Below are 22,399 nucleotides of genomic sequence, written 5' to 3'. Positions count from 1 at the left end.
CCTCCCCTTAACTTCTCAATTAACTTTGCAGCCAAGTGTGGACTTGAACTATGCTTCCGTATCTCAGCTCAGTGCTTTTGTTATAACACCACTCTGGCTCTCAGTGAGAGAAAACGTCTTCTGTAAAGAAACACTGCAGGAGCAGCTTACTGAGTAAAAAAGTGAGCATGAATAATAAAGAGAGTCAAGCCAAATTCTGCGGAAGAAACTGTCAGGGTCATCATACAATCTGACCTGGGGGTAGTGGTAGTGGTAGGCTTTACACAAATGTAAGCTCTCTTCCAGGACCAGTTGGACAATTTGTTCAATGTGCAATATCCATGTTCAGTTCAAGGTTACAAAGTGGAGTTGAGCATGCAAATGTCTATCAGGTTGAGCAACATTATCATTCAACATATAAATCAATGCACAACTCTACATGTGGAGATTTATGCTACACAACCACAATGTAGAATCCCGTTGTGTTGATATTTAAAAGAGCTTTGCTGGCTACCACTCTCTTTCGAAGAATAATCCACCCAAAATAAAAAATCTTTTTATTTATATCCTGCTTCTCCCAGGTTGAGGCTCAGAGAATACAATAAAACACATATACACATTTAAACTATAAGTTTGAAAACATACAAGATTAAGACTACAGTCAGCCATCTGTATGTACAGATCGATTCAACCATCCAGAGCTTGGAAACATTTTTAAAAGACCAAAAAGCAAACCTTGATTTAGGCATTTTATGTAAGGGACATCATTTTATATATACATAATGTAATATTATGTGTGTGTGTGTGTGATTTTACCATTATATATACAGGACATCTTTTTACTATGCTACTGTATATAATGGGACTTGAGTATCCACGGATTTTGGTATCCACAGGGGATCCTGGAACAAAACCCCAGCAGATACCAAGGACTGAGTGTAAAATAGTATTAAATAACAACAGAATTAAAACCAATTCAAAGTACTAGTGTTTGCTTTTAAACCTCTACATGCTTTGGCACCTTCTTTAGGTACCAAAGTAAATGCATGTTCTTGCATTAACCTCCTTATGTACTAAGGTAATTTTTGGAAACTCCTCTCTGGTAATTCCCATTGCCTGCACTATGGCCGTTATAGAGTTGTTTCAACTGTAATATCTCATGTATGGAATTCTCTTCTCAAATGGCACATCTAATGTCACTATTTCTGCATTCTCTGCACTAGACAATAATATTTTTTGCATGTGTCTAGGCTTCTCAACATATTATTTTGGCATATTATAATTAAGTATTTTTATTTTTTGATTTTTATATTTCATCACATTTTTGTAAACTGGCCCCAAAGTACTACCAAAGGGCACTGTATAAATCTTCAAAAAGTGAGTAATTCAGTTGATGTGAGAAAATCCCAACAAGAATCCCTTTTCGATAATACATACAATTTTAAGATATCTAACAGCACTTGAAGAGTAGCACAATGCTCTTAATGGCAATATCCACAAATGGTGCAACAGCAAAAAAGAAATCTTGCTGTGACACCAGGAATCATATGCATTTCACATTAAAAATGTTGCTGAACTCTCCAAGGCTCTGGTTCCTGGAACATGCATAGTCAAGAAAACTGCAAGCAATTCCACATAATGCAAATCGTTGATGATGTGTTGGCTCACCAGAAGAGTCATTTGGCGATTATAAGAGTATGTTCTGAACCACAGTTACAAGGGGTATTAGCCTCTTGATTCACAAATCCCCCCCCCCGCTATCCACACACACACACACACACAGTTTTCTCCAAAATGCAATGCTATCAGAAGCAACAGGAAGAGGCAAGCGCAGGGACAACAGACAGGCGCAGGAGGAGATGGCTCCTCTTGGTAACCCTTGTGCCAATGACATTGCTTTGAAACTGAAACTGTCCACTGCAACTTTGGGGAAGAGAGGCAGGGAGGGAAAACAGCATAGCAGATTTATGACTCCGGCTGCTGGAAGGTAAACACTCCGCCACCTCCAGCATGCGCTGTTTACAACACAGCAGGAAAGGCAAAAAAGGAAAGCGGAGCAAAACAGGCTGCTTAAAACCCACAAAAACTTGTGCGGTTCTTGATCATTCACACACAGTGAGGGTAGGTTGGCTTTGTGCACAATTTTAAGAACCCAAACGACCCCAAAATGTGCTCCGGGGGCTTCATTCAGGAACAACATTTAACATTAACATTTGTGAATTAGTCATGTCCTCCATTTGGGGCACGACTAAGAAGCGTGGATTTATATTTATATGAGCGTTTTGAGCTTTTGTTGGGTAACGTCCCCTATTTTTCTTGAACACCTTACATTTTGCAGTGCCTTGTCCTCCTTTTCTGGTCACCCATATATATATATATTTGGTTCACATGCAGTGTTTTGTTCCTATTGCTGTAATGATGATGAAGAAGGGCTTGCAAGGTGGCCAGCTGAACTTTGAGAAACTTAAGGGCAGAATTGATCAGAAGCAACGAAGAAGCCTGTTTCGTTTCATTTTCGTCTGCAGGAACCGATACAAACATGTTGTTCTTGTGCGCCTTCAAGTCATTTCTGACCCAGGATGACCCTCAGGCGGATCTATCATTGGGTTTTCTTGGCAGGTTTCTTCAAAGGGGGGTTATGATTACAGTCCTCTGCGGTTGAGAGAGTGTGACTTGCCCAAAACCGCTCTTTGGGTTTCCATGGCCCAGCAAGGATTTGAACCCTGGTTTGCAGAGCCTTGTTCTAACACTCAAACCACTACATGTAGTTGTGGTTGTTGTGTGCCTTCGAGTCGTTTCTGACTTACGGCAACCCTAAAGCGGACTTACACACAAAGCTTATTATTTTGGTGGTTCTTAGTAAGTGCTGCAACAAATACCCTGCAAATCCTTATCTTGTTCACAACACACACTCTGGGTTGGTCAACAGCACGTGTCGCACCGTAGCAAATATTTACTCACCGCCCCTCGCATGTTATGCTCTCAGCCTGAGGGGAAGGCAGTGGCAAACCCACTGGGTGCCCTTGGAAGTCACACTATGTCAGCCTCAGGGAAAGGCAGCGACAAATGCACTTGTCTAAGGTGTGACTTGTCTGAGGTCACCCCAATGGGTCTACCTTCAGGCTGAGAGAGTGTGACTTGTCTGAGGTCACCCCAATGGGTTTGCCATAGCTTTCCCCTGAGGCTGAGAGAGGGTAACGTACCCAAAGGCACCCAAAGTTGCTTTGCCATTGCCTTCTCAAAGGTCACTGGGTGCCCTTAGGCAAGTCATGCTCTCTCAGCTTCAGGGGAAGGCAACTGCAAACAGACTTGAGTGACCTTGGGCAAGTCACACTCTCTCAGCCTCAGGGGAAAGCTATAGCAAAGCAACTGGGTAACTTTGGGCAAATCACACTCTCTCAGCCTGAGGGCAAACCCAATGCGGTGACCTTAGACAAGTCACACTCTCTCAGCCTGAGAGGAAGGCTATTATTATTATGATGGTTATTATGTTTATTTATATCCCACCTTCCTCCCAGCACAGGGACCCAAGACGGCTTACACACCTAATACAGTCCAAGTTAAAACACTATAAGTCATGCAAAATACAAGTTTAGGGGGGGGGAAACAACAACAATTAAACAATTAAAACAATTAAAAACACAACATGATTATAAATTTAAAGTCTAAAGCTCTTCAAAACAACAAAAACACAAGAGCATCTGTAGGGCAGAGCCACTTGGGAAACCGAAGGCAAGTCACACTCTCTCAGCCTCAGGGGAAAGCTATGGCAAAGCAACTGGAGTAAGCTTGGACAAGTCACACTCTCTCAGCTTGAGGGCAAATACACATATATATTAGAAAAGCCACATTCTCTCAGCCTGAGAGCAAATATATATATATGTGTGTGTGTGTGTGTGTGTGGGGTTCTTAGTAACACAAACTTAGTACACAAACACACACACACATATGTATATATTAGACAAGCCACACTCTCTCAGCCTCAGACTCAGTCAACAAACCTTTGCCAAGATAACCCCCCACTGATGAGAGTCACCACAAGTCGGGAACGACTTGAAAAACACACCACCACAACAACAACATGTACACAACAGAGAGAGAAAAGAGAAGGAGAGAGGAAGGAGAGGAAGACAACCCCTTCCTCTGCTACAGACGCCATAAAACCCGCCTCTGGGCTTTCTCAACACGTGAGACCCCCGCAACAAACTCCAGCTCCCAGAATTCCACAGCAAAGGGGGCAGGCAACAAGTTGAAGCGGTGCCAAAGCGGGTTCTGTCTCCAGCGCAGATGCAGCCATGTTTAGGCGCCCTTGGCTCCGTTCTCACCTGGGCCTCCGCGGCCCAGTCCTGGCTGGGCAGAGTCCCTCGGCGCCTCCGACCCCGGGCCTGGCCGGCTCCCTCAGCAGCAGCAGCAGCAGCAGCCCGGCCTCGTCCTCGCCCTCGTCTCTCTCTCAGCCGCCACCAGGGCTCCAGCCACAGCCACAGCCCTTCCTGCCTGCCTCCCTCCCGGAGTCCCAGCCTCCAGTCCCGCCTCTCTCCCTCACGAAAGCGGGGGGCGGCTGCTGGGCTGCAAGGCCGAGGACAACAAGGCTCCCCCTCGCTCAGGCCACGCGTTGGGTCGCCGCCACTCGTCTTCCCCTTCCCTTCTTCCCTTCCTCCTCCTGCTTCTCCTCCTCTCCGTTCTCGACATGGTTTTTCTTTCCTCAGAAGTGTCTCCCATTCCACCCTTTTCGACAAATTTAAAGCGTGGCTTCCACATTTGGGTTGTTTGTACAATAATAAGAATTTAATTATAATATATATATACACACACACACACACTATATATATATATATATATGCACATAAAAGGAATATATATATATATATATATTCTTTTTATATGCCTATATATGGGTGTGTATTATAATTAAATTATTATTGTATTAATATATATATATATATATATATAAAAGATAAAATAATGTATATGTTATTCTTTTTATATGCATATATATATATTAGTGTGCGTATAAATATAATTGAATTATTGTATTAATATATATATATAATAAGATAAAATAATATATATGTTATTTTTATATTAAATATATATTAGTGTGTGTATAAATATAAATAAATTATATATATATATATATATATATATATATATAAAATATTTTAAAACCATTTGAATGATATTAAAAACACTTATTCACACAAAAACAAAACAGCTATATATATATATATATACACACACTAATATTCTTTTTATATGCATATATATATGTATGTGTGTGTGTGTGTTATAATTAAATTATTAATAATATTGTATATGTGTGTGTGTGTGTGTATATATATATATATATATATATATATCATATTTTTAATTTAAAAATTGACTAGGCAAGAACTTAAGGGAAGAAGAGGATAAACATGAATAAGAGGAAGTGTTAATACTGGAATGTGAATGGAGAAGTAGAGAGAGAGAACAGTTAAGGATTTGGATGAGGAATACAGGTTTGAAGGGAAAGTAGGAGAATAGGAAAGAACTGAGAAAAGAGAGATACAGAAAGGAATTTTTGTCTTATGGATAATTATTTTTGCAATATATTAATATATTGGATGAGACTCCTCTTCACCCAGAAATGTTTTGTGTAATGAAGATACTGTGAAGTATTTAAAGGTCTGCTGAATTGAGCATGTTGTAAATGTGATAAAATGATTGTAATATTTTAAATTTTATTTAATAAAAAATCTTTTTAATTAAATATATATCATATTTGTAAACCATTTTGATGATATAAAACACTTATTCACGCAAAAACAAAACCAACTGCAAAGGAGGACAAGCCACCACAAAATGGAGGGTGTTCCAGAAAAAAATGGAGGGCATGACCGAATAAAAGCCAAAAAGACTCATAGAAATATACATATACAAATGTATCATAGGAATTAGACTTAAGTCTACATAAGCTCATCCTGCCAACTTCTTTCTTTCAGTTGGTCTCAAAGGTGCTACAAGATCTCTACACAGCTGTATTTTTGAATAGAAATACTGTATACATTCATATTTCTCAGCCATGGTCAAAATGGAGGACATTTTCACATGCCTCCTGGACAGAAGGTTTAAATGGAGGACATGTCATAGTCCAAAGTTCAAACCTCTGAGCCATATTGTGCCCCTTCGTTTAGCCTGTTGCCTGGGGCACCAAACAACAAAAACAACATGACACAGGTTGATCAGATAGGAATCAGTGATTGTGAATCTATGGCACGCGTGCCAGAAGTGGCACTCAGAGCCCTCTCTGTGGGCACATGTGCCGTCGCCCCAGCACATACTTTGCCAGAGTTTGTTACTAGAAAGCCAGAGGGGCATGGCACTTTGCAATAAATAAGTGGGTTTTGAGTTGCGGTTTGGGCACTCGGCTTTGAAAAGGTTCACCATCACTAAGATAGGTCCTCCTAAATGCAAAAGAGGACATGGCACCAAAGAATGTAGAGCATTCAAGTAAAATGTTGGAGAGAGTGAAGGAGGGTTGGAATGAGCGGAAGGGGAACTACTGTATGACTAAGGAGGGCTAGAAAAGAAATAAGAGAAAAAACAATGTAGAAGGATAAAAGAACAGAGGAGGAGGAGGAAGTTATATGGATGAAAAGGATAAGAAAGAAATTGTGGACACATAAAGATAAAATGGAGAGATGGTTGGTGAATGGGATGAGAGAAATATTAAACACTCAGTGGGTCCATACAGACAGGCCAAAATAAAGCTGCTTCGGGTCACTTTGGAAGTATGCTGTTTAAGTGATGCATGCGTCCCAAGAGGCCAGAAGCCACGCCAAAGCCATGTTCTAGTCTGGAGTGTGGCTTTGGCGTAGCTTCCGGACTCTTAGGACGCATGCATCATTTAAACAGCATACTTTCAAAGTGATCTGAAGCAGCTTTATTTTGGCCTGTCTGTATGGGGCCTATAGAAATATAAATTAATGCTTTCTCAGTCATGCTCAAAATGGAGGACGTTTTGGAATTCCTCCTGGACACAAGGGTGAAATGTCATAGTTCATAGATACCGGGTTTCCCCCCGCGTCTTTTTATTTTTATTTTTTATTATCTTTATTCAACCAAAAGTATATAACATACTACACACATCGTATATTCAACATCATGACTCGACAGATATACCAATATAATGACAAAATAAGAACAAAACAAAACTGTCTCCATTCAGACATTATGCAAACTATATTTCTTTTCCACCAATTTTCTTTATAAAAAACACTAAACATTTATATTGACTAAGACTTTCTTCCATATAGACCTGGCTTTTTCTGATATTTATTGTTATATCTTGAGTTGAACCTAATCATACAATTCTATTTTAATAAAAAGCAAGAATCGCTTTACCTTTACTATCTTCCTATCAAGTTTTGGATTCTGTTTTTGGTCATTACATATATTTCCTTTCCCCCCCCCCTCTTTTTTCTGCTGATTTGATATTATAGTGTTTCCCCAACTCTTTTCCAAATATTCATATAATTGCCATACCTTTTTAATGGATGCTTCAGCTTTTCCCCTCATCCAACTGGTCACTCTTTCTAGCTCTGCCGTATCTTGCAAGTATCATACCATTCCCTCATCTTTTTAAAGAGCCACAACGATCTGCATCTTCGGTAGCATGAGTTATGCTACTGAATCGATTCAAATCACACTGCATTCTTCCCAGAAATGGAAGCACCTACATTTTAAATTGCTCCGATGGCAAGTGTGAATGGCAACAGGGTTAAAATGGAACGGAGAAATTCAGAAATGGAAAACATTGTGGGAACATCGATCCGGTATTGCATCACCACGGAGATCCGGATCCTCTTGGGACAAAAAATTAAGTGTGAATGCTCCCTGTGTGTGTGTATTGTGTGCTTTTAAGTCAACCTATGGGGACTGTAAGGTGGATCTATCATGGGGATTTCCTTGACAGGTTGCTTCAGAGGTGTCTTGCCATTGCTGTCCTCTGAGGCCGAGGGAGTGTGACTTGCTCAAGAACACCCAGTGGATTTCCATGGCTAAGCTGGGATTCATACCCTGATCTCCATAGTCCAACGTTCAAACTACTGTGCCATACCATTTCATTCAGCCTGTTGTCTGAAGCAACAAACAACAGTGCAGGTGTTCTCTCTCCTGGCTATATGTGTGTGTTTGCATGGACCCTGTGTGTGGGTGTCTTGTGTGTCTTCAAGTGCTTTCCGACTTATGGGGACCCTAAAGGAAACCTATTATAGGGTTTTCTTGGCAAGATTTGTTCAGAAAGGGTTTGCCCTAACTTTCCTCTGAGGATGAGAGAGTGTGACTTGCCCAAGATCACCTGTGGTTTTCCATGGCCAAACTGAAATTCAGACCCTGGTTTCCGGAGTCATAGTCCAACACTCAAACCACCATGCCACGCTAGCTATCTACCATGCACCCCTGTTTATTCTGTTACCTAAGACACCAAACAACAAGAGTAACAACAATGCAAGAGTTCTCTCTCCTGGCTTTGTATGTTTGCATGGACACATCCCTCTGGCCCAGTTATTATATCTACCTTTACATCTTTAGGATGCTTGTTGCGTTATTGGTTTTGCCTTGAAGTTGTTTCCAACTTATGGCAAGCCATTCACAGCAGAAGAGGGTTCCTATGAAAGACATAGTATGTGGCTATAATTCTCAATGGAAGATTTAACTCATGTGCTGCCTGAATGTCCTGTTTATAATGATCTCAGAAAGAACTATATTTATCCTCTGTTAAAATTGTTCAAGGGAAGTTTATTTCTTGTGAAGGTTTGTTTTTTGTTGTCTGACGTAGAGAAATTTGTATCTTTTGAAACATCTAAATGTCTTGTTAAGGCTCTACAAACATGTGCTATAAAATTTACAAAAACTATGGAAAATGGTTTGATCCTTGAAAGTGGACTGTCAATAATTTAATTTGTTTCAATTTTCTTTTGTTGTTGTTGTTGTTATATATTTGTGTGCATTGGTTATTTGCTAAAACACAATAAAATGACTTTGTTGTTGTTGTTGTTATGACAACCCTGTCATGGGGTTTTCTTGGCAAGTTTCTTCACAGGGGGTTGCCATTGCCATCCTTTGAGGCTGAGAGAGTGTGGCTTTCCTAAAGTCACCTACAGGTATTGGGTTTTTATGGCCAAGCAGGATTTGAACCCTGAGCTCCAGAATCGTAGTCCAGTGCTCAAACCACTCAGGCCATAGTTCGATGGGCACATACTGTACATATATTCCCCACAATGTCACAACACATTCCCTAGCACAGTGATGGCGAACCTATGGCACGCATGCCAGAGGTGGCACTCAGAGCCCTCTCTGTGGGCAATGTGCTGTCGCCCCAGCACAGAGTTTGCCAGACTTTGTTACTAAAAAGCCAGAGGGACATGGCATTTTGCAATAAATTAGTGGGTTTTGGGTTGCACTTTGGGCACTTGGCCTCTAAAAGGTTCACCATCACTGCCCTAGCAAGTCTGAAAGAGGAGCTCTCAACTCTACCAGCCCCTTTCTCTCTTGCAGCCCATATGCTTGGCATTCCTTCCCCCCCTCCCTAAACAGTTAAGTAACTTGTTTCTCACAATTAAACAGTTAAGTAAACAGTTAAACAGTTAACCCTAAACAGTTAAGTAACTTGTTTCTAACACCCTTGAAAACTGACCTTTCCAATGAACCAGTTGGCACACAGCCTCTCTTAGTCTTCATCTTGTTCTTAAACATTCGATAGAGCAGAGCCCACATCCTTCCCTTGTTTATCCTGGCCTTCATCTATTGCATCGCCACTGCGGCAAAGTTTATACTATAAGCTCCTCCAATTACTTGTAGTTACTTTGTAAAAATGTCATACGCCTTGACTGCAGTGTAGAAGAAATAATACAGTTGGCCCTCCACATTTGCAGCTTTGACTTTTGCGGCTTTGATTAATATGTTCTCTCTAAGAATCTCTAGGTCCTCCAGTGCAACTCTGCCAGAAGTTGACCATAGAGTTGTGCTGGAGAACCTAGATGTTCCTAGAGAAAACAGTTCTCTAGGCACTTGTCGGTCCTCCAGTGTTTCTGTGATCAAATTCTGGCAGATATTGACCATAGAGTTGCACTGGAGGATCTAGATATTTTTAGAGAGGTATTCTCTCAGGTAAAAAGAATAGTGCTTTTTTGTTTGAGGTTTTTCCACATTCACGGGGGTCCTTCATCCCTGACCCCAGCAAATGTGGAAGGACCACTGTACTAGTAGTAAACTGTGGACATAAAAAACTCAGCACTTCAGGCTCACCTTTAAATCTTTATAGCCTTCAATTGCACCCCCTTCCCTGTTCTATTCTCGATTTTTATATTGGCTATCAATATAAAATACCTAAAGAAGGCCCATTATATATAGGTACACTTGGAATGATAATAAAACATCATATACCATCATTAAACGAGCCAGACAACAACAGGGAAACACAAATACAAACAGTGTATTTGTATGTGTGCCTTCAAGTCACCTCTCAGTTTATGGTACATAGGATTTTCTTAGGCTGCATCCGCAATGCAGAAATAATCCAATTCGACACTCAATGATGGCTCAATGATATGGAATTCCAGGAAGTGTAGTTTTTTGTGGCCTCAGAGCAAAGCTCTAGTACCACAATGAACTATAATTCCCAGAACTCCATAGCTTTGAGTCATGGCAGTTAAAAAGGTGTCAAACTTGATTATTTCTACAGTGTGGATGCAGCATTTATCAAGGAATATTTAGAGGTGTTTTTGCTAGTTCCTTCCACTGAAAAATAGTGTGCAGCACCTCATATTCATTGGTGGACTCTCATTCAAGGGCTGACTCTGCTTAGCTTCCAAGGTCAGAGAGGAGCTTGTGTCTTTCCTCCCTTGCAGGCAAGAAGAAAGTGGAGTTTATCAAACAGGATGGGAGGCTCTCAATTTTGAAAGAGATGATGGCGAGATCAGTTCAAAAATTCACGCAATTACATGATTACTTATCACACCTTAAATTCGCTGTAATGGCCTCCCCAAACGCAACCCAGATTTGGTGCAAAATAAGCCATCACATCGGTGGGTTCTTAATTGCGAACTGGCACCCTTGCGCAGGCTCAGTGAGACCCCAGATGACTGGAGCATAGCATATTTAGGCGAGTAAGAGAAAGGAACCATGGAACCCCACAATTTACAAAAGTGGGGGAGAATGGTTGAAAGAACATGCTCTATTCATGTTAAAATGAGCATATATTCACTCTTGTCACATTAAAATGTGAATATAATGGTTATCCAATAGCTCCTGGTCCATGCCTCTTAATTAGCAGGCAGCAGCCCCCCCCCCCCCCTGATGGTGAAGGACAAGCAGAAGCAAAATTGAAGTGGAATTGCAGCGTGGCTTCATGGGAACCCCCCCTTCCAGATTGGAGGGGGAACCAAGACCAAAGGAGACAAGCACATCACATCAAACAACAGTGCACTGAGTGCGAAGTTGCCTAGGAATAGGGTTTATGACTTTGCTAGTTCACCGAATTTACTTAACTGTGGATTGACGTGATTGCGTTCAGAGTGCGTTTGGACTCTGGAGTTTTGTTCGGACTGCTAGCGATCACATGTGGTAACCTTTCGTGCAAAAAATGGGAATACGCATGATTGCGTTCAGGTCAGGATGACACTGGATTATACTTCCAATTTCAGTCGTGTGATATCCTCCACTGTGCAGACTCAGTGTATAAAAAAAAAATCTGAAAAGGAAGGCCTCTACCTCTTCCAAAAAGAGATTACCAAATCAGAAGCCTTGCCCCCAAGGTTCAGTTTCTTACTTTCCTCAGAATTAGGAATGAGGAAGAACAAGCAATCTAATTTTGGCACAAAACTTTGGATTGTGACAGAGATGGATTAATGCACCTCTATTTTTATTTTATTTTATTTTATTTTTGCAAATAGCAACACAGGAGAGACCTGAACCAGACTGTGACTGAAAGGGTTAATTATTTGTCTCCCCCCCCCTTTTTTTTTTTACAGTGAAAACATTGTATGCACACCTCCTAAAATGCTATTGGTCCCATTGCTAATACTGTATACATGGGCAGCAGCAACCATTACAAGATAAAGAATACACCCAACATATGTGCCCATCTTTTTCCCTAATAAAGAAAAAGCTTTATGTGAGAGTCTTCATGGAGAAGACAATGAGATGAGAAAGGGTTAGTTCTCCACCTCCCCCACCATAATCCATACCAGATCATATACTATTCCCCCCCAAAATGGAAGATGTGTTCAAGCCTCTGTCAGAACACTGAAGACTTCCGCTTTGTTACTCTTTTTTCTTTTTAGCACTAATGTATGCCATTTTGCTTCAGCAAAGAAGCCTGGGGCAGCTTAGAATCACAGAGTTGGAAGAGACCTCAAGGGCCATCAAATCCAACTCTCTGCCATGCAGGAATACACAATCAAAGCATGCACACGCACACACACACACACACACACACACACACACACAGAGTAGCGTCACTAGGACTGGTGTCACCCGGTGTGATAACTCATGGTGTCATCCCTCCTTTGACCTCCTCTCATCCCACACCATGCAGAATCTTTAGCAATGGTTGGTTTTTTTTTACTATTGTTACTCATTAATCATAAGTCCCGCATGTCACTGAATGTCGTGGTAATAGCTGTGACATAAAACAACTAGCAAAATTTAAATTATATATTTAAATTACAATAACATACTGCACAGCCTCAGTCCATTTACACATGCATAGTTTCATGTGGTTGAAGTGAATATTGGATAAAAGGGGATGTTTCTAAAGAAAATTTTAAAAGAATTTATGTTTTAATTTTAAAAAATTAAATATTTTTTACATTAAAATGTTAAATAAAAAAAACACCTGGGGCTCTCTTTTCTCCTCCCATTGAGCCTTGCCCGACTTACACCATCTTTTCAGCATTTTAATGGAACACAGGCGAATGCCACAGCCAGCTTCTGCCCCTCTTAGGGTGTCACTAGTCCACACACCTTGCACACACACCCCAATGATGCCACTGGACGCATGCACATGCACACACACACAACCATCCAGCCTCTATTTAAAAACCTCCAAAGAAGGAACTTCACCACACTCCAAAGGAACAAATTCCACTATCAAACAACTGTTACTGTAAGAAAGTTCTTCCTAGTGTTGAGATGGAATCTCTTTTCCTATAGTTTGAATCCATTGCTCTGGGTCCTGTTTTCTGGAGCTGCAGGAAACAAATTTGCTCCATCTTCAATATGACAGTCTTTCAAATATTTCAAATCACATCACCTCTTAACCTTCTCTTCCTCAGGCTAAACATACCTAGCTCCTCATAGGGCATGGTTTCCAGAAGCTTCACCATTTTGGTCACCCTCCTCTGGACATGCTTGTTAACATCCTTTTTCAACTGTGATGCTCAGAACTGGACACAGTATTTCAGGTGTAGTCTGGCCAAAGCAGAAAAGTGTGGTACTATTACTTCCCATTGACGTAGACACTGTACTTCTATTGACACAGCCTAGAATCTCTTTGGCTTTTTTAGCTGCCTTATCACACTGTTGACTGTTTAACTTGTGGTTTACTAGGACTCTTAGGTCCCTTTCACATCTTGACTCTGATTTTATTTCTGTGCATTTCATTTTCATTCCAGTACTTTACATTTCTCCCTATTGAAATTCATTTTGTTAGTTTTGGCACAGCTTTCTAATCTATTAAAGTCATTTTGAATTTTGATCCTGTCCTCTGGAGTATTAGCTATTCCTCCTAATTTGGTGTCATCTGCAAATTTGATAAGCATGCCCTCTGTTCCTTCATCCAAGTCATTGATAAAGATGTTGAATAGCTCTGTGCCCAGGACAGAACCATGTGACACCCCACTAGACATATTTCTCCAGGATGAAGAAGAGGAGCCATTGGTGAGCACCCTTTGGGTTTGATTGGTCCATCAATTACAAATCCACCTAACAGTTGCATTGTCAAGACCACATTTTACTAGCTTGTTTGCAAGAATATCAAGGGGTCCTTGTCAAAGGCCTTACTGAAATTGAGATATTTTACATCCACAGCATTCCCTTCATCAACCAAACTGGAAATTTTATCAATAACAGAGATCAGATTAGTCTGGCATGACTTGTTTTTGAGAAACCCATGTTGAATTTTAGTGATGATGACATACTTTTAAAAATGTTTACAGACCATCTGTTTAATGATCTGCTCTAGAATCTTTCCTGGTATTGACCTGCTGTATAATGTGAAGTCGAAGGCTTTCATTCCTGGCATCCGTAGTTTTCTGTGGGTTTTTTGGGTTGTGTGGCCACGTTCTGGAGGAATTTATTTGTGATGTTTCACCTGCAACTGTGGCTGGCATCTTCAGAGGCTGGGGGTATGGAAGTGAGAGGAGTATATATACCTGTGGGACCCTTGTTTGGGAGGAATTTCCTTTTTTTAACATGTAAAACATTAACATGTAAAACAATTTCCTCCCAAATAAGGGTCAAATAGGTATATATACTCCTCACACTTCCATACCACCACCCACTGAAGATGCCAGCCACGGTTGCAGACAAAACGTCAGGAGTAAATTCTTCCAGAACATGGCCACACAGCCGAAAAAACCCACCTAAAACTAATGCTCTAGAGTCTTTCCTGGTATTCTCCACACAATGGCCCTGCTATTTCCTTCTTCCTTTTCTACAGGCATAACCAAAAAAGTCCCTTCTATTGTTCTTAACCTGAGATCATTCTGCACTTTAGCTTTTCTGGCTTCCCCCTACATGTGCTAGCTATTTGTTTGAATTCCTCTTTGGTGATTTCCGGCTTTTTCCATTTCCTATACATGTTTGTGCTGGTCTGTGGATAAAGATGAACTGAACTGAACTTAATACATGTCCCTTTTAAAACTTAGCGCAGTTGAAAGTTCTTTGGTTACCCATCCTGGTTTCTTGAGACACCTCCCATTTTTCCTCCTCACTGGAAATGTTTGAAGCTGTCCCTTCAATGGATGGAACAGACAGGCACAAAAGAGCGGTCTGAGTCTGCTCCTGCCAGAAGCAGGTCAGAAACCCAGTGTCCGCATGGTCAGCTCCCCATAGCAGGGGGGCGACTGGCGCCATCAGACTATCCCTGCTCATTTTGCTCTGGCGCGGCTTCTGGCCACTTTGGAGGCATGTGTTGTTTAAACAGCATGCCTCCAAAGCAGCCATAAGCCACTTCATTCAGGCCCAGAATCTCCCGTTTAAGAAACCCATCCTTCCTGAACTCCCTTCTCATTTAGTGTTCCTGTCTATGGGATTGCATACAGTATTTCCCTATGTTGATTGAAATCAGCTTTCCTAAAGTCTAGAATGTGTGTCTGACAATGTTTGGCGTTTTCTTTCCACTGTATAAGAAACTCCAGGAGAACATGATCACTCTCACCTAAGGATCTCACTACTTGCAACCCATTAACCAGTTCACTGTTGCCTGAGTCATTCTTCAGGGCAGCCTTCTTCAGAATGGTGCCCTCCAGATGTGTTGGATGACAACTGCTGTCATTCCTATCATTGTTTTTTCCAATGATTCATGCCTTCTCGTGATGTGGCCAAAGTACGACAGCCTCAATTTAGTCATCCTTGCTTCCAGGGAGAGTTTGGGCTTAATCTGTTGTAGAACCCATTTGTTTGTCTTTTTGGCCATTCATGGCATCTTCAGCACTCTTTTCCAGACCAGGTACATAAGACCATTTATGAGAAAGCATCTGAGCATCTGAAGTGGCTATTTTAAAAAGTATATCCAAAAAAGAGGATAGAAAAGGACAGAATTCTGCAAAAAAACAAAACAAAACAAAAACAAAACAAATGTACTAATTTAGATGTATAGCTGGGTATTTAGAAATAATTATGTTATTTAAAGAGAAGTACACCACAGTATAGTGTGAAAGACTGTAGCAGTGTAACCCAGGTGGTAACTGCTGATACACGGCTCGAAAGCCCTTGCTCTCCCTTGTTACATTCTTCATTTTTAAACTGATAATTCAGATAGAGGATACCTTTAAAGAGAGAACAATCAAAAGTAGGACTTGGGTTCAGGATCACCCCAGGCCCTGAGTTTTCTGAGCCAAAACAAAAGGATAGCCCTTGGTGATGTCATTACATGTTCTGCATTACATTCCAACTACAATTGCTCAGATTGTTATTCAAACACACACACACACAGAGTGGAGTTTATCACGCGGGAGGAATTTCTCTTAATTTAAAGAAAGTGGGGCCAGAACGCATTCACAGTGAATTCACTAGTTCAGTGAATTTAGTGAATTCGAATTGTGTTCGAACTGACTCCCATTGCCTGAAAATAGCTGCATTGCCCGAAATTGCGTGTGATCACCTCCACGCAATAATGTGACCCTATTATTGTGTTCAGACTGACTTCCCATTGCCCAAATTGCATGTGGTAGTCTATCCAGCAATAATGTTAAAACCCAGATGCGTTCGGTCGGATTGCCATTGGATTATACTTCTAATTTCCCTTGTCTGAAAGGTCAACTGTTTTCAGTTTGGAAACTAAGGTCCAAAACCACTGCAGAAATAACCCAGTTTGAAATGCTTTACTGCTTTATCAGTGCTAAGGAACGTGGGAATTGTAGTTTATTGTGGCACCAGAGCTCTCTCTAGGGTTGCCATAGTGGGCCGGACCTCAAAACCGGGAAAATGTAGACAAAATTTTCAAATGTAGGACACAAAAACCGTGCCCTACATGAAAAAATTAAGTCCTACATTTTACCTTGGCGATCGCGGTGGGGAGCGGAGGCCAAGTGGCGAGGGAAAGCCTCCACTTAAGGAGGCTTCCCTCCCGCCTGGCGCCTGCTGTGATCGGAGGCCAGGATCAGGGCCTCGCCTCATTCCTGGCCCCAGCGGAGGCCAGGAAGGAGGCGAGGAGGCTGCAGGGAGGCGGGGAGGTTGGCGCGGCTGCACCCAAGAGGCGCTGCCTCCCTGCAGCCTCCTCTGCTCAGCCTCGCTGCCCTCCTTTTCCTCCGCTCGCAACCAGGCGCGGGGGGAGAGGAGGAGGCAGCGAGGCCCCAGGGTTGCCCAGCAACCCCGCTGCAACCGGCTTTTCCCGGTTTTGGCTGCACCCGTGCGTGACCGGGCAGGTGCAGCCAAAACCGGGGAAAACCCGGTTGCAACCAGGTTATGGCAACCCTAGCTCTCTCTGACAGAGGAAGCTAAATGTCTCAAAAACTACAGGTCCCGAATTCCTTAGCATTGAACCAGGGCAGTTAACACTGTCTCAAACTGGATTATTTCTCCAGCGTGTTTTGGACCTAAAACAAAAATCTTAGCTAAAGCATTTGTTCTCAGATCCACGTGAAATTATTACCTATTGAGACAGGATAAGGGACCTTCACATACATATTACTCATTTGTGATGTACTGGTGACCAGTGAGGAAAAAAGGAAGAGGTTGGAGGAAATATTCATATTTAGCAAAGCTTGAAAAAAAGCAAAGAGAAGAAAAGCACAAAAAGGGAACTAGGAACAACAGATAAATGGAATATAGAATTGCAGGAAGGAGCCAGGCAGCAGCACCCCATAGCTTTTGTTTGCTACATCCTACAAACAATAAAAGTGCCTCTTCTGTTTATTACTAGTTTTTTATTTGCTTTCTCTTATACATACTTACTTCTGTAACTGGATTTAGTAACTGCCGAGATAAGTTTGTTTATCTGAAAGGCAGAGGAGAAGTCCCATAAATGTAGTAAGCAAGAGTGTTTGTACTGGAATGCTCTGGGTCTAATTTGGGTGTAATCATTGGACTGCTAATGCTTTGTTTGCATAACTGGTCATACTGTTCTGACTGGCTTTATGTGTGTCTGTGTCCTGTTTTGAATGGCATACCTGTGGCTATTCTCTAGCCAGTTCTACTCTATCCAAAACCATCACCCAGACAACTGCCAAGCCCTAGCTACAGGCAGGCAAGCAGGCAATTGGATGCAATTGGACAGTGGGAACAGCTTATTGCTTCCATGCAGTTTGTTGCAGAGACAAAAATAATGGTACAGTAATTCTTTTGCCTCTCTCTCTCTCTCTCTCTGGTGAACTGTACACTCTTTTACCTTTTCCCTCCCTATTCTGTTAATAATTGTGTTATTGTAGCCTCATCAGTTAGCGTCTTGTTCAGGGCTGCTGCATTGGGCCTCACTTCTGCCTGAAAAATGGGAATAAGCAAGTTTGCAATGTCCCTTCCCTGAAATTATTAGATCATAGTTACCTCTTTCCATTTGTCTCACACATACTCCATTTGCACCTTAAAATTAAAATACAGCGGACCTTCCACATTTGCTGGGCTTAGAGGCAGAAGACCCCTGTGAAAGTGGGAAAACTGTAAATAAAAATCACTTTTTTAAACCTAAGAGAATACCTCTTTAAGGATCTCTAGGTCCTTCAGGGCAATTCTATGGTCAAGATCTGCCAGAGGTTGATCATAAAATTGTGATGGAGGGCCTACAAATTCCTAGGAATCCCTAGGTACTCCAGTGGGACTTTTGGCAGACTTTTAACATAAAGTCACACTGCAGGACCTAGAGATTCCTAGAGGGAATATATTAAATCCATGAATAATCAAATCTGCAAAAGTCAAAGCCACAAATGTGGAGGGCCAACTGTAACCCTCTCCTCCAGATTAATTTTTGTAGAGCTTCTCTCTCTGGTAGCTACATAAGTGGTAATTGTCAGCTCCAGGAATAACAACTGTAGCAGTTGTTTAGTTTCATGAAGTGTGACCCTCCTGATGTTGCCGGAATACAGCTCCTATGAACCCATTGGCTATGCTAACTAGGACTGATGGGAACTGCAGCCCAACAACATCCAGAAGGCCACACATTCCCCACCCCTGGGCTATGATTACAGTATTTGCAGCTCAAAGTTGGAAGCATGGAAAATGCTTTATTTTGTATGTGAACCAGAAATGCAAGGGACTTGGGTATTCCCTTTCTGTAAAATAAGGTAGCACCAGAACTGCCAAGTAAATTAGTGTGCTTCAGGTGAAACAGATTTCAACAATCAATCAAATGTAACGTGATATTGTAATAGATTCTGTGATCTCCTTTCTTTGGGAGTGCCTTGCCTGAGCGGACAACAAAACAACCCAACACATTCACTGTTCATGCCTTGGCTGGAGCTGCTATTCAACTATTTGTACAGCAACAGCTTGGTGGAGTGCCACTGGGTGTTCCAGCTGAGGTATCTCCTCCCTCCCGCAATAATCTCTACAGCACAGAGCTTTATTGGGGGGGGGGATTACAATCCTTTGAGTTCCCCCGCCAAAACTGATGGAATTCTGAAGATTTGTAGTCCAAAAAAGCAACTTTCCCAGGTATAGAGAGAAAAGGTTGAAGAGTACAGCACGAAAAGACACATTTTCAGAGAGCGTCTGCCTTTCCATTGTTTGCTGCATTGCACAGTTTGTGTTACATAATTTTTATTGGTGCCAGTTTATTTAATAATCGTATGTAAACAGCTTGGAGAGAGCCAGCTGAAAAGCAATATAAGAATGCCTTAAACAAATAAATGGTTCTTTCAGTATGAATGTAGTGTTTTGAGCGAAATTGGGTGAGCAGAAAAAGACTTGTAAAAAAGAGTTTCTTTGTCAGAGACTTTGGCGGGATACAAACCGCCCCAAAAGGGCAGTCTTCTGCTGCCCTGGTTTGCTCCGCGAGGGAGCTGCAGCAGCCAAAAGAGAACAAAAAGAACCCACAAAAAGTGGGTTCTTCTTGCGGCGTGCTTGTGATGTTGCAATGCGCCAATGGTGCACTTGCGGCGTCACAAGCTCACAAGGACGTGCGGGCAGTAGGCGTCTGTCACGTCAAAATAGCGGGGCCCATGTAGACAGGGTGCTGCCATTTTTCACTCCCAGTACGTACTAGGGTTAGGGAGCATGTGAATGGTGCGCACTCCCTAACCCTACTGCTGCCGCCGCCACGCTACAAAATGGAGGTATGTATCCCGCCTTTGTTAACTGAGGTATGCCTGTGCTCTGCAGCATATAAGAAGAAAGAGTCCTTCCAGGAAACAGAGCACCAACAGTAGAAATAGCTAACAGGCAAAACTGTCTGCTGTAATATTTACCAAAATTAATAAATCAGAAACATATGAAAAGAATCAGAAATATAAATTATGAATGAAGTCCAATGGCAAATATTGCAATAACTATTCATATGGCATCTAATTCTGTTTTCTTGGTACGCCAGTTTTGTTTCATTTCTTTTACTTTTACCCTCAATTGTAACTACAGAATTTAATCAGCCACAACTCCCTAGAGATCATCTATACTCCAAGCTTCATCTCCTAAATGAATGAAACTGCATTATTTCTGCAGTGTAGACAAGGCCTATGTGATATTGCAAAGAACACCTTAAGCATACTCCCCATTTCCCAACCTTCAAAGACTGGATAATTGCTTCAGAGGCTGCATAGTCCCCTTTGAGCCCCCAGCAGTGGTGGGGAACCTATGGCAGGCGTGCCAGAGGTGGCATTCAGAGCCCTGTCTGTGGGCACGCATGCTGTTGCCCCAGCACAGAGTTTGCCAGAGTTCATTACTAGAAAGCCAAAGGGACATGGCACTTTGTGATAAACACGTGGGGTTTGGGTTGTAGTTTGGGTACTTGGTCTGTAAAAGGTTCGCCATCACTGTGGCCCAAGGGATGAGATATACCTGGTAAAACTTCCCAGATGACCTCCTCCGTTCTTAGGTTGATACAGAAGCCTTTGAAGATTACTTTTTAAAATTCACATACCTCAAAGAGTGAGGTTATTTACAGAGAAAGGGAGAGTTAAGTTGCTCAACACTAATTTCACAAACATTGCCCAAAAGATTTGCTCAAGAAACATGAACCACAGCCTACACACAAAAATTACCGCCAGGGACAATGGCCCACAGACTGGAAATGCTCAATTCCAGGTCCCTTTAACTTGTACACTGAATGTAGTGTACATAAAACAGGATTTGATTCTGAGGAAGGAGGGGTGGAGGAAAATTGGAGGAAGGAACATCAACAGTTTATGGAGACGATGCCATGCTACTAGCAGAAAATAGCAAAGACTTGCAAGGACTACTGAAGTAAGTTAAGGAAGAAAATGAAAAGGCAGCTGAATGTTAAGAAAACAAAAATAGTGGCCAGAGATTTACTTAACTTTAAAGTAGACAATGAAAACATTCAAGGTTTTCCATACCTTCCGGCTCAGCCAGAATGGTGACTGCAGTCAAGAAGGCTAGGACTTGGAAGGGGCGCTATGAAGGAACTAGATACGATCCTGAGGTGTAAAGATACTGTATATTCTCAACTATAAGTAGACCTCATGTATAAGTCGAGAGCAGGTTTTGGGGCCAAAATGATGGATTTTTATATGACCTGTGGATAAGTCAAGGGTAAAACTTAGGGGCATGTAACAAAGGATGTAAAGGATGATGCAAAGGAAAATGATGCCAAAGAACTTAGAAAGTTCTGTCAGGTATAACTGTTTGTGCACATCTTAAAGGCTGGATGGATGAGAGAGCAGAGCGGATCGATGCTTCTTTTTGGTGCTCCCAGGATGGACTAAGTTCTCATCTTTTACCACGCTATTCAGAGAAAGGGGATGTCATATATATATATATGTGTGTGTGTGTGTGTGTGTGTGTGAGAGAGAGTTAAAATACAGTACTTATGTTGACCTGTGGATAAGTCAACCCAGGTTTTTTAGGTCAAGTTTTTGACTAAAATTTCTAGACTTATACATATATTGAATTCTAGAGTTAGGATTGTCCATGCCATTGTATTTTCAATTTCTATGTATAGTTGTAAAGTTGAACAGTGAAGAAACCTGATAGGAAGAAAATCCAACTCATTTGAAATATGGTGCTAGAGAAGTATTCTATGGATACCATGGACTGCTAAAAAGAAAAGTAAATTGACTCCTAGCTCAAGTTAATCTTGACTCTCCATAGAAGTCAAGATGACTAAACTGAGACGGGAAGACATGACTCACTGGAAAAGACAATGATGTCAGTCAGAAGGCAATAAGAAAAGAGAAAGACTGCATTGCATATGGATAGACTTAATCAAGGAAGCCATGGTTCTGTATCTGCAGGACCTGAGCAGGGCTGCTGTTGTTAGGATGACTAGAATGTCTTTCATCCATAAGGTAGTCAAAGTCAATTTGACAGGAGTAGTAACAAGAACAGTATCATAATTGGCTTGTTATTGGAACTATTCCTAAGCTAATCATGCCTAGCCTGCTTTCCCAAAGACTCTTAAAGTAAAAACAAGAAAGTATTGAAAGTATTTTGCAACTGAAAAAGATCTACAGAAATGACTAAGAAACATCCTAATGCTGCAGAAATGAATACTATCCGGAATTACCAGAGTATGCAATGTAAAACTGCAGACTTCTCTGAAAACCACAGC

The 22,399-nt window shown here is 41.5% G+C and overlaps 1 protein-coding gene across 4 annotated transcripts in view; it reads right to left on the bottom strand.

Moving 5' to 3' along the window:
- Positions 1–4,537, bottom strand: part of LOC121933099 (signal transducer and activator of transcription 5B) — an 81,649-nt gene extending 77,112 nt beyond the window's left edge. For all 4 annotated transcript variants that reach the window (XM_042472375.1, XM_042472374.1, XM_042472377.1 and 1 more), the window contains exon 1: positions 4,305–4,537. The gene's annotated coding sequence lies outside the window, so the exon portion shown is untranslated. The remainder of the gene's footprint in view (positions 1–4,304) is intronic.
- Between the last annotated feature and the right edge of the window lie 17,862 nt (positions 4,538–22,399).

Source organism: Sceloporus undulatus, chromosome 6 (assembly GCF_019175285.1).
Source record: "Sceloporus undulatus isolate JIND9_A2432 ecotype Alabama chromosome 6, SceUnd_v1.1, whole genome shotgun sequence".
Lineage (NCBI taxonomy): Eukaryota > Metazoa > Chordata > Lepidosauria > Squamata > Phrynosomatidae > Sceloporus > Sceloporus undulatus.
Note: the sequence above shows the minus strand (reverse complement) of the source record. Positions and strands in the feature narration are given on the sequence as shown.